Raw genomic sequence first — 11,992 nt, forward strand, 5'->3', positions numbered from 1 at the left:
GCTGTTTGAAAACAGAAAGTTTACCGCTGTTGCAAAAATTCCCTAGAAATGTCATGATGTGATAAAATGTTGAAACTTTTTGCAAAATAATCTCTGATAAATTTTCTAAAGTGTGGTAAATTTTTATAATTTGGGGGGTTTAAGAAGTATTGATACTCTTGCATTCTTTACAAACTGTACTGGTTTGACAGATGGCTATTATGTTTGCATTGTTTGCATATGTTTGCTTGTTTAATGATCCTATTTTAGGATAGGAGTATTAAATATGCAGAGGCATTTAGTATGCAATGTTGAATAATAATTTTAGTGATCTTCTACAGTAGAGAATGATAAGGTTTTTGCATTGGTTTATACTAACTTATCTCACGAGTTCTTGTTGAGTTTTGTGTGGATGAAGCTTTTAAGATTTAGGAAAACCGTGATATGAGAAGAATTAAGGAGACACAAAATCTCAAGCCTAGGGATACCCAAGTAATCCCAAGATAATATTCAAGAAGTATCTAGCATCTAAGCTTGGGGATACCCCGGTAGGCATCCCACCTTTCTTCTTCCACAATTATCGGCTAGTATCGGTTGAGCCTAAGTTTTTGCTTCTTCACATGAGTTATGCTATTCTTAGAATGTCAATTTATTTTCATTTTTCTTTCTGTTTTAATAAAATACTTAGATCTAAAAGTTTTTAAATAATAGAGTCCTCAAATAGTTGCCAAGGAGGCTAGGTAAGCAGCATTCACATCACGTCAACGAAGCTCTTTTCTATGGAATTGCTCTATTGCTTCACTTATACCTTTTTGAGCACAGTGCGCTTTAGTATTTCTGAAGAAATTCTCTCTTTCTTCACTTAAATTAATTTGAGAGAAATAAATATTATCCTCATGATCTTCATTTATATCTTTTTGGAGTAGCTTGTCATTTACCCTTGTGCTTCACTTATATCCTATGTGAAAATTATTGAATAAATTGAATGTCATGAAGTTCAAATAAAATCATGCCTAGTGGTAGCTTCACATTGGGTTTAGAAAGTGAAATCTTTTGAGGCTTGACAATTACAATATTGGTCATACAAGCAATTCACGAATAATTAGTATAAGGAAGAAAACTTTCACTTGCAAATACACTATCTTGGAAATCTTTTGTGACTGTGAGCCCCCATCTAAATATTATATGCCAAAATTGTTGACGTTGGACAAGGAAGACAATGTGATGGTTTATGTTTGTTCATATTCACATAGAAGTTATATTGTTATAGATGCTTCAACATGTGGTTCTTGCCCCATCTTTGCTAGCCAAAAATTCTGCCCCAAGTAGAGATACTACTTGTGAATCCAAAAACCCTTAAACCGAAATCTTATTTTCAAGAGACCACCATACCTACCTAAGGGTTGAATAAGATCCTTCAAGTAAGTTGTCATCGGTGCAATAAGGTGATAAAAATTGCTTCTAAAAATGTTAGGTCATTTAGTGTAAGAGAAAATTGAGGGTTGTGCGAACTTGTGATGGCAAATAATAAAAGCGACAGACTGCATAATAAAGGTTGCTATCACAAGGGGCAATATAACGTGACGTTTTTTTGCACTAAGGGGTTGAGCAGACAAACAAATAAGCGCATGGAAACCTCCGCTTCCCTCTGCAAAGGGCCTATCTATTACTTTTATGTGTTTACTTTTATGCAAGGGTCAAAGTTTCACTCTATTCCTTTTTATTTTTCTTCTTTGGTAAGCATCATGTGGTGAGGAAAGATCTAGGCACATATTTCCAGTTGAATGTGGGTAGCATGAGTTATTATTGTTGACATCACCCTTGAGGTCAATACGTTGGGAGGCAAAACAATAAGCCCCAATCTTTCTATGTGTCCGGTTGAAACATTTTGCTCATGTGTATGTGGTGAGTGTTAGTAATCATAGAAGACTATAAGATGGTTGAGTATGTGGAGCTCTTACTTAAACTCTGTTGAATAAGTTGAATTGCAATTGCTTGGTGACTAAGAACATAGTTTGTTGAGTTTCAAGAGAGTTAATTGTTTGAACCTTGACTTGTGAATTGGTTGCTACAATAACATGAGAAGTTTTATAAGAAAATAATTGCTGTTATGATGCTAGGAAAAGTGATTGAAATTATCATTTATCAAACTTATGCACTTTTCTTGCATTCACACTTCATAAAATCTTTTCTTTTATCATTTACCTACTCGAGGAATTAAGCTTGGGGATTCTATACATTTCCAATGTATCTTTAATTTATGAAGTATTCATGTCGTTATATTATCATTCTTGGATGTTTTACAATCATTTTGTAGCAACTTTATATCATTTTTGGGACTAACCTATTGGGGCAGGTTGTGTTTCAAAATAGGGATTTGGTTAAGAATATTTCATCTAATTCCTTCCTTTCCTTCATGAACATATAATTTTCATGGTCTAGCAGGTATTGCTCTAAAGGATCGGTATGAGGCACAACAATATAAGCAAGACCAATAATTTCATCCTTACTAGGCAATTCTTTATCATGGGGTTGTCTACGAAATTTAGAGAAATTAAAATCATGAGCATCATTAGAACATTGACTTAAGGCTCCCCCAAGCTTTATCCTTCACGAGGCCAAAAATTATAAATATAATTCCGATCACGATGAACTAGATGCATAGGATAAAACTTCTGGTGAAATTCCAATTTCAATCAGTTGTAGTTCCAAGTCCCAATATCATTGCATAGCCTATACCATGTTAATGCCTTCTCCTTCAAAGATAAAGGGAAGAACTTCTTCTTGAGTTCATACTCTGGCAAACCTGTAAGCTTAAATAATCCACAAACTTCATCCACATAGATTAGATCCATATCAGGATGTAATGTTCCATCTCCTGCATAAGGATTAGGTAGCAGTTTCTCTATCATACCCGAAGGAATTTCATGATAAATGTTTTTCAGTAGGTTCAGTAGGTTGAGGGGAAACTCTTTGCTCTTCCTGTCGGGGTGAAGATACCCCAAACAAACCCCTCAAAGGATTATTTTCCATAGTAACAAGTGACAGTAAATTTCAACACACTATATAAATGTTTCCTTACCAAATTCCACTTACCAAAGGCGCTTCACTCCCCGGCAATGGCGCTAGAAAAGAGTCTTGATGACCCACAAGTATAGGGAATCTATCATAGTCCTTTCGATAAGTAAGAGTGTCGAACCCAACGAGGAGCAGAAGGAATTGACAAGCAGTTTTCTCAGCAAGATATTCTGTGCAAGCACTGAAATTATCGGTAACAGAGAGTTGTGTGATAAGATAATTCGTAACGGGTAACAAGTAACAAAAGTAACTAAGGTGCAGCAAGGCGGCCCAATCCTTTTTGTATCAAAGGACAAGCCTGGAAGAACTCCTATATAAAGCAAAGCGCTCCCGAGGACACATGGGAATTGTTGTCAAGTTAGTTTTCATCATGCTCATATGATTCACGTTCGTTACTTTGATAATTTGATATGTGGGTGGACAGGTGCTTGGGTGCTGTCCTTACTTGGAAAATCCTCCCACTTATGATTAAACCCTCTCGCAAGCATCCGCAACTATGAAAGAAAAATTAAGATAAATCTAACCATAGCATGAAACATGTGGATCCAAATCAGCCCCTTACGAAGCAACGCATAAACTAGGGTTTAAGCTTCTGTCACTCTAGCAACCCATCATCTACTTATTACTTCCCAATGCCTTCCCCTAGACCCATATCATGGTGATGTGTCATGTAGTCAGCGTTCACATAACACCACTAGAGGAAAGACAACATACATCTCATCCAAATATCAAACGAATACCAAATTCACATGATTACTTATAACAAGACTTCTCCCATGTCCTCAGAAACAAACGTAAATACTCACAAAGCATATTCTTGTTCATAATCAAAGGGGTATTGAATAGCATTAAGGATCTGAACATATGATCTTCCACCGAGTAAACCAACTAGCATCAACTACAAGGAGTCATCAACACTACTAGCAACCCATAGGTACCAATCTGAGGTTTTGAGACAAAGATCGGATACAAGAGAGGAACTAGAGTTTGAGAGGAGGTGCTTCTGGTGAAGATGTTGATGGAGATTTACCCCCTTTCAATGAGAGGATCGTTAGTGATGACGATGGCTTCGATTTCCCCCTCCGAGAGGGAAGTTTCCCCTGTAGAAGAGCTCCGCCGGAGCCCTAGTTTGGTTCTGCCCAAGTTCCGCCTGGAGACGGCGGCGCTTCGTCCCCAAAGCTTCTTTCTGATTTTTTTCAGGTCAAAACCCTCCATATAGCAGAAGATGGGCACCGGAGGCCTACTAGGTGTCCCACAAGCCACAGGGGCGCGCCCACCAGGCTTGTGGGCTCCTGGTGGGTCCCCTTTGGTAATTTCTTCGCCCAATATTTTTTATATATTCCAAAATAATTCTCCGTAAATTTTCAGGACTTTTGGAGTTGTGTAGAATAGGTCTCTCAGATTTGCACCTTTTCGAGTCTAGAATTCCAACTGCCAGCATTCTCCCTCTTTATGTAAACCTTGTAAAATAATAGAGAAAAGGCATAAGTATTGTACCGAAATAGGTAATAACAGCCCATAATTCAATAAATATCGATATAAAAGCATGATGCAAAATGGACGTATCACTTAGTAAATAGGCTGTTTTTGATTAATCTAATCCAGGAAATGATCATGAACATGGTATTGACAGAATTAATGGCATACTAATCACGATCTAGATAAGCACGTACTATGCAAACAGCAGACACATCTACCAATAATGCTAGTACGACTAACACATAAATAAACATGAGTGGGATAAACGAGTTATACCCTCGAGTAGGCCAGGTAGAAGCCACGACAGCAGCGGCATCCTCGGCGGCCTTCTTGTCGGCTTAAAGGTTCTCAGTATCGGTGGACATGATGATGGTGAAGACGACGCGGGCGATGTACATGAAGTAGATGAACGGCGGCGAGCAATCGCGTAGGAGACGCTCTCCAAAAACCTAATCGTCCCTCTCCCATGCAATCTGAGATGTGGGCTGGACCCACGTCTGAGTTGGCAACATCCCGCAATCTAATGTCTCAGATCGTGGTCCACCTGTTAAAGACTCTCCGTTCCTGAACGGCAAAAATATGCAGACGCAACCCGCGGCGTGGCGTGATGAGGCGGGTGGTAGAGGAGGAGCGCGCGGGAACCATTTCTTTTTCTCAAGCTCTAGTAGCATGTGGAAGAGAATCCCTCATAAGAAGGTTCAACTCCTCTCTAACTAGCGTTATGAGACTAAACTTCCCACCGTATCCATTGTCATTTAACCCACATGGGCCTTTAGAGATTTTCTAAAATTGTTAGATGAGCCCAAGGCCCACCCTAATATTTCAACAACCAACGCACTCCAAATGAGTTCTCGATTTAGGGCATCTTTGATTCATAGGATTTTGAAAATGCGGGAATAGAAAAAGTATAGGGTTGGAGTGGCATGCCACTTGAATACTATAGGATAAACAATGAGTGTTTGATGCCACAGAAAAAACAAAAGAATTGTAAAAAGAGGTTGGAATGGATGTTAGATTTCCTATGAAATGTAGTACAAAAGATTTCATAGAAAAAATTCCTATGAAATCCAGTCTTATGAATCAAATGCTCAATATAGGAAAAAATCCTAAGGATTTCAATCCTTGAGAAATCCTATAAACTTCGTTTGAATTAAAGGAGCCCATAGATTAAGGAGAACTCGGGCATTTCTCCAAATCCATAATCTCTATGCAATCAAAGGTGGCATCCCTGAGCTCAAATCTTATGTCAACGATGTAGGCAGAACACCTCTAAAACGGACTCTCGACCCCCCCCCCCCTCGAGTCGTCCCGCTCAGGCGACTGCAGGGGCGATCCAATCTCGCCGCCGCAGGCAACCCATCAGTCTCCTCATCTCATCATCTCTTGAGGCCTTGCCAGCGAAGCCTGCGCAGGTTCGTTGGTGGCGGCTCGCTGAAGGCCTCAGGAAGATCAGCGTGGCAACTACATGAGGGCTGCGGCGCCCTCAACCGGTGCCAGATCCAGGGCGGATGGTCGCCACGGTATTCCTTGTGAGGCGGAGCTTCATGCGGGGAGGCGAGCGGCAGTTAGGGCGGTGCCCCTGCTGCGCGGCGGCAATCGAAGCCTCCATGGACGGCGGTGACCTGAGGTTGGGTGGTGGCGGTGCTCCACTCAACAGGTGGTGGCTGCACGCAGATGGGTGGCATCGATGGCTGCGAATCTAGCGTCCTATCCAAATCCGTCATGGTTCGACCTTGGCCGGCCGGTGGCATGAGGAGGCCTGGTGAGGGGCGGATGGAGGCTCCCTGTCGGCATGCCGATGGCGTCCTTCATTTCCATGGAGCGGCTCCATTCGGCTCCATCCAGCTATGAGATCGCGGGAACGCGACTTTCGGTGAAAATCCTGCCGACTACGGTCATGGCGGACGATGGCGGCGTCTGTGATGCCGTTCCCTTCTCGAGGCATCGTTGTTGCAGGTTGTGGCATCCCACTCGTGATGCTCCGGGGGAAACTCTAGATCTAGTTCTACAAGATCGGACGATGATGGCACCTTCGATTCCCTTGCCCCACCTAGGGGCATCGTTTTGGAGCAACAGTTGGCTGGAGGGGACAAGAGGAGGAGTAGTTGTAACATCCCAAATTTTCAATTTGGAATGTTATACATAGATCATCCATGCATATCATGATTTATTACATTTCCGTTCCGCAATCCTCGAAATCCTAAGCAACTAAAGGACCCACGGAGAGAGTTGGAGACTTTTCCTGTTTTCATATTTGATTTCTATCAAATAATGAAACGAGGATTTTGATTTTAATAATTTTTCTCTACGAAAAATATTTCATATTAAATCAAATGAGTGGAGATAATATGACTTCTCCAAAATAAATGAAATATTGGAGGAAAAATATTAAAATCATTTATTGGATTTTATTTGGTTTTATTCAGATTTTATTTGCATTAGAAAAATTGCACGTTTTCAAAATTGCATTTTTGAGCCAAGAAAATGTTCACCTCGTCCTAAATATTTTATTTAGGCAGTGAAAATTTGTTTTGGCATTTTTAGATTTTTATTTATTTTTCTAGGATTTTATTTATGTCCGCGGAATTATTTAAAAAAAATACTACGCGCCCGACTGGGCCGAATCCCAGCCCACAGCCCGCAGTCGCCCGCACCGCCGCCTGCAGCTGCCGCGCCACCGCCGTTTGCCGCCACCCGTGCCGCGCCGGAGTCGCCGCCGCCCGCCGCCGCAGCCCCGCACCCCACGGCGCCCCGCCGTAGCGCCGGAGTCCTGCTGGAGCCCCGTCGGTGCCGAGCCGAGGTAGCCGCCCCGCCACCCCAGTTTTCCAAAGAAAACTGTTCGGTTTTTTTAGAAAACCTTAGTTTCGTTTTTTTATAGATCGGTTTTTCTCTGGTTTATTATTTAGCGAGCGTTTGTTCGTTCGTTTTAACGAACGTGTTCTTCGTCTAGATCCAGATAACGAACGTTCATTCGTTAATCTGTTTTTCATTTTTCTTTTTCTCGGATTTATTCCATGATTTTCCTGATCGCGATTTCGGATACAATCTTAGTTTCTGTTTATCTTTTCGCTCATTTATCGGAATCAGGCGATTCAAGCGCCTGGAGTTTCGTCTTGAAACCCTCTTTCCGGTTAATCAACTCAAACAAGTTTTGCTACTGTAAAAATTTGACATAAGTTCAGAATAGTAAACAAAGTTTCTTTCGTTCACCGGTTGAGTTTTGTTGCTTTGTTCGATTTGATTCTTTTGCAAACCAGAGTTCTTAAGTTGAACTTTCTGGTCAACCTCTCTTATTTGATTTTTGCTTGTGCATCGTTGCTTGTTACTTATGTATGTTATTGTTTGCTTGCGATAGAATTCCTGGAGTGCAAAGCGTGTTACTACGAGTCTCTAGGATTCGCGGATCGTCAGCAAGGCAAGTAACACATTGATCATACTCTTTCCAAACCCAGTTTTTGTGCATTAGTTCCAATCCTCAAACATTGCATGATTAGGATGTCATTAACTTGTGGGTTGGGAAGTAGTTGCTGAGGTAGAACCTATTGCCCTGTTATATTCAAACCCTTGGGAGTTACTTCTACGTATTGCATATATTGCCATTCTATGCTCGTAGACGTGGTTTGGGTTTGAGTGAAATCCACGACAGATGTGAGATTCTTAATTAATGGTTCAGCTTAAGGTGGCAACTTAATCAAACAACTGGGTGGATTGAGGCACCTGGGGAACCCAGTGTTGTCTGTTTTTATTTTTGGAAATCCCGGGGTACCCGTGTGATCTTCCTATGAACCGCCACCCAGGCTCAAAGGGAACTGAGATGATTCATGCTAGAAACTTCCGTGTGCAGCCACAAGCTATTATGGGCTCTAGCATAGTTGAGTAAGTTACGTGAAGCTCTTGAAGAGGTGGATCAGCAGGTAGTGGGTTTTGTAGGTTTGGTATGGTCTGCCCGGAGTAGAGAGTTAATGTTTCTGAAAGACTATGTCTCGGTCATCCGTTTCTCAAACACCATGTAGTGCGAGAAATCCAACGGAGGCGATTCGAGTCTTGTGGGGAAAAGTGCGCAAACCTCTGCAGAGTGTACAATCGAATCATGGTTAGCCGTGTCCCCGGTTATGGAAAATTCTTGAGTATCTAGTACTTGAGTTATCGCATGTATCTCACCATGTTTAATTAATATTGTTGGGTTGTCAATCACTTTAGTTGGGATTGAGTTGGGGGTACCTTCTCAATGATGTTTCAACCACCATGATAGTCAAATTAAAATCTATTTCTTTGTTGTAAGAAAAAATTGGCTTTTCGCAAAAACTATAACCATACAGCTTTCCACCAGCCATATATGCATGTAGTGATAGAATTATTCTGTTCTTGCTCTACTGTGTTATATTGCCAGCATATTCCATGTGCTGACCCATTTTCGGTCTGCAACGTATTATGTTGCAGACTTTTCAGACGAGGAGTAAGGTTCGTTAGGTCGTTGCCGGGCAGCTCAGCTATGCCGTTGGAGTTGATGGACTCACTTTATCTTCCAAGCCTTCCGCTGTTATCGCATTAGATGGCCTTAAGCCATGTTATTGTAATAAGTTCTCTTTTGAGGCATTCGATGTAATAAGTATGTGATTGCTACTCTATTATAAATCCTTCAAGTACTGTGTGGTGTCAGCATTACTGATCCAGGGATGACACCTGAGCACAGAGATTGGACCGTCTGAGGTCTGGTCGCTACAACAGTTTGACATCTACTGCAAGGCCAATGAAGGATCCCGGTGGCATGGCGCTGTGGAGGTTTGGCAACGCCCGCGTGCGGATGGACACTTGCAGGATGCTGGCGTTGTCTGGCACCGTGGTGGCGTCGATGACAGGCCAGACAAGGTCGACGCGTCAGTTACCGCTCCGAAGATGGACCAGTGGAAGATGGCGGCGACAACCTCTAAGAGTGCGTCGGACTGGTGTTCGACCCAGTCCCATTATGTGGCTGGGTGATACATCTCCGTCGTATCTACTTCTCCAAACACTTTTGCCCTTGTTTTGGACTCTAACTTGCATGATTTGAATGGAACTAACCCGGACTGACGCTATTTTCAGTAGAATTACCATGGTGTTATTTATGTGCAGAAACAAAAGTTCTCGGAATGACCTGAAACTTCACGGAACATCTTTTTGGAAATAATATAAAATCCTTGCAAAAGATGAAGACCAGGGGGCCCACACCCTAGCCACGAGGGTGGGGGGCGCGCGTGCCCCCCCAGGGCGTACCCCCCTACCTCGTGGGCCCCGTGGATCTCCTCCGACCTCAACCCCAACTCTATATATTTGCTTTCAGGGAGAAAAAAATAAGGGAGAAGGATTCATCGCGTTTTACGATACGGAGCCACCACCAAGCCCTAAAACCTCTCGGGAGGGCTGATCTGGAGTCCGTTCGGGGCTCCGGAGAGGGGAATCCGTCGCCATCATCATCATCAACCTTCCTCCATCACCAATTTCATGATGCTCACCGCCGTGCGTGAGTAATTCCATCGTAGGCTTGCTGGACAGTGATGGGTTGGATGAGATTTATCATGTAATCGAGTTAGTTTTGTTAGGGTTTGTTCCCTAGTATCCACTATGTTTTGACATTAATGTTGCTATGACTTTGCTATGCTTAATGCTTGTCACTAGGGCCCGAGTGCCATGATTTCAGATCTGAACCTGTTATGTTTTCATCAATATATGAGAGTTCTTGATCCTATCTTGCAAGTCTATAGTCACCTATTATGTGTTATGATCTGTTAACCCCGAAGTGACAATAATCGGGATACTTACCGGTGATGACCGTAGTTTGAGGAGTTCATGTATTCACTATGTGTTAATGCTTTGGTCCGGTACTCTATTAAAAGGAGGCCTTAATATCCCTTAGTTTCCGCTAGCACCCCGCTGCCACGGGAGGGTAGGACAAAAGATGCCATGCAAGTTCTTTTCCATAAGCACGTATGACTATATTTGGAATACATGCCTACATTACATTGATGAATTGGAGCTAGTTCTGTGTCACCCGATGTTATAACTGTTACATGATGAACCGCATCTGGCATAATTCTCTATCACCGATCCATTGCCTATGAGATTTCCATATATTGTTCTTCGCTCATTTACTTTTCCGTTGCTTGCTATCATCACTACAAAATACCAAAAATATTACTTTTGCTACCGTTACCACTACTATCATATTACTTTGCTACTAAACACTTTGCTGCAGATATTAAGTTTCCAGGTGTGGTTGAATTGACAACTCAGCTGCTAATACTTGAGAATATTCTTTGGGTCCCCTTGTGTCGAATCAATAAATTTGGGTTGAATATTCTACCCTCGAAAACTGTTGTGATCCCCTATACTTGTGGGTTATCAAGACTATTTTCTGGCGCCGTTGCCGGGGAGCATAGCTCTATTCTTTGAGTAACTTGGAATTTATATCTGTTTATCATTATGAAGAACTTGAGAGATCCAAAAACCAAGATTTATCCCTCAACTACGGGGGGAGGTAAGGAACTTCCATCTAGCTCTACACTTGATTCACCTTCTGTTTTGAGTAAGCTTGCGACACCTAAACCTGCTTCTGCTATTCGTTCTGATATGTCGCATGTTATTGATGATGCCACTTCTGCTATGCATGATACTTATGATGAAACTACTTCTATGCTTGATACTACTGTGCCACTTGGTGAATTTCTTGATGAACAACTTGCTAGGGTTAGAGAGAATGAAATTATTGAAACTGATAATATTGATGAAAGTGATGATGAAGACTCTTCCCCTAATAAATATGAATCACATGTTATTCCTGAGGGTTATGTTTTTGAAAAAGAAGCTGCTCTAGCTATTTTAGCTTGCAAAGATAGATACGAGCTCAAGAGGTTATTAGCTAAATGGAAGCAGCAATCTCTTAATGCTAGAATGAAACCTGACCCTCTTTTCCTACTTCACCTATCTGTGATAAGGATTATGAATTCTCTGTTGATCCTGATATAATTACTTTGGTTGAATCTGGTCCTTTTCATGGCTATGAATCTGGAACTGTTGTGGCACATCTTACTAAATTAAATGATATAGCCACCCTGTTCACTAATGATGAGAGAACTCGTTACTTTCATATCCTTAAAATATTTCCGTTCTCATTAAAGGCTGATGCTAAGATATGGTTTAACTCTCTTGATCCTGGTTGTGTGCGTAGTCCCCAGGATATGATTTATTACTTCTCTGCTAAATATTTCCCTGCTCATAAGAAACAAGCTACTCTGAGGGATATATATAATTTTGTGCAAATTGAAGAAGTGAGTCTCCCACAAGCTTGGGGGAGGCTTATCCAATTACTTAATGCTTTGTCTGATCATCCTCTTAAGAAAAATGAAATACTTGATATCTTTTATAATGAACTAACTGATGCTTCCAGAGATTACCTGGAGAGTTGTGCTGGTTCTGTTTT

Source organism: Triticum urartu, chromosome 4A (genome assembly GCF_056163025.1).
Source record: "Triticum urartu cultivar PI428250 chromosome 4A, HENAU_Tu73, whole genome shotgun sequence".
NCBI classification, from domain to species: domain Eukaryota; kingdom Viridiplantae; phylum Streptophyta; class Magnoliopsida; order Poales; family Poaceae; genus Triticum; species Triticum urartu.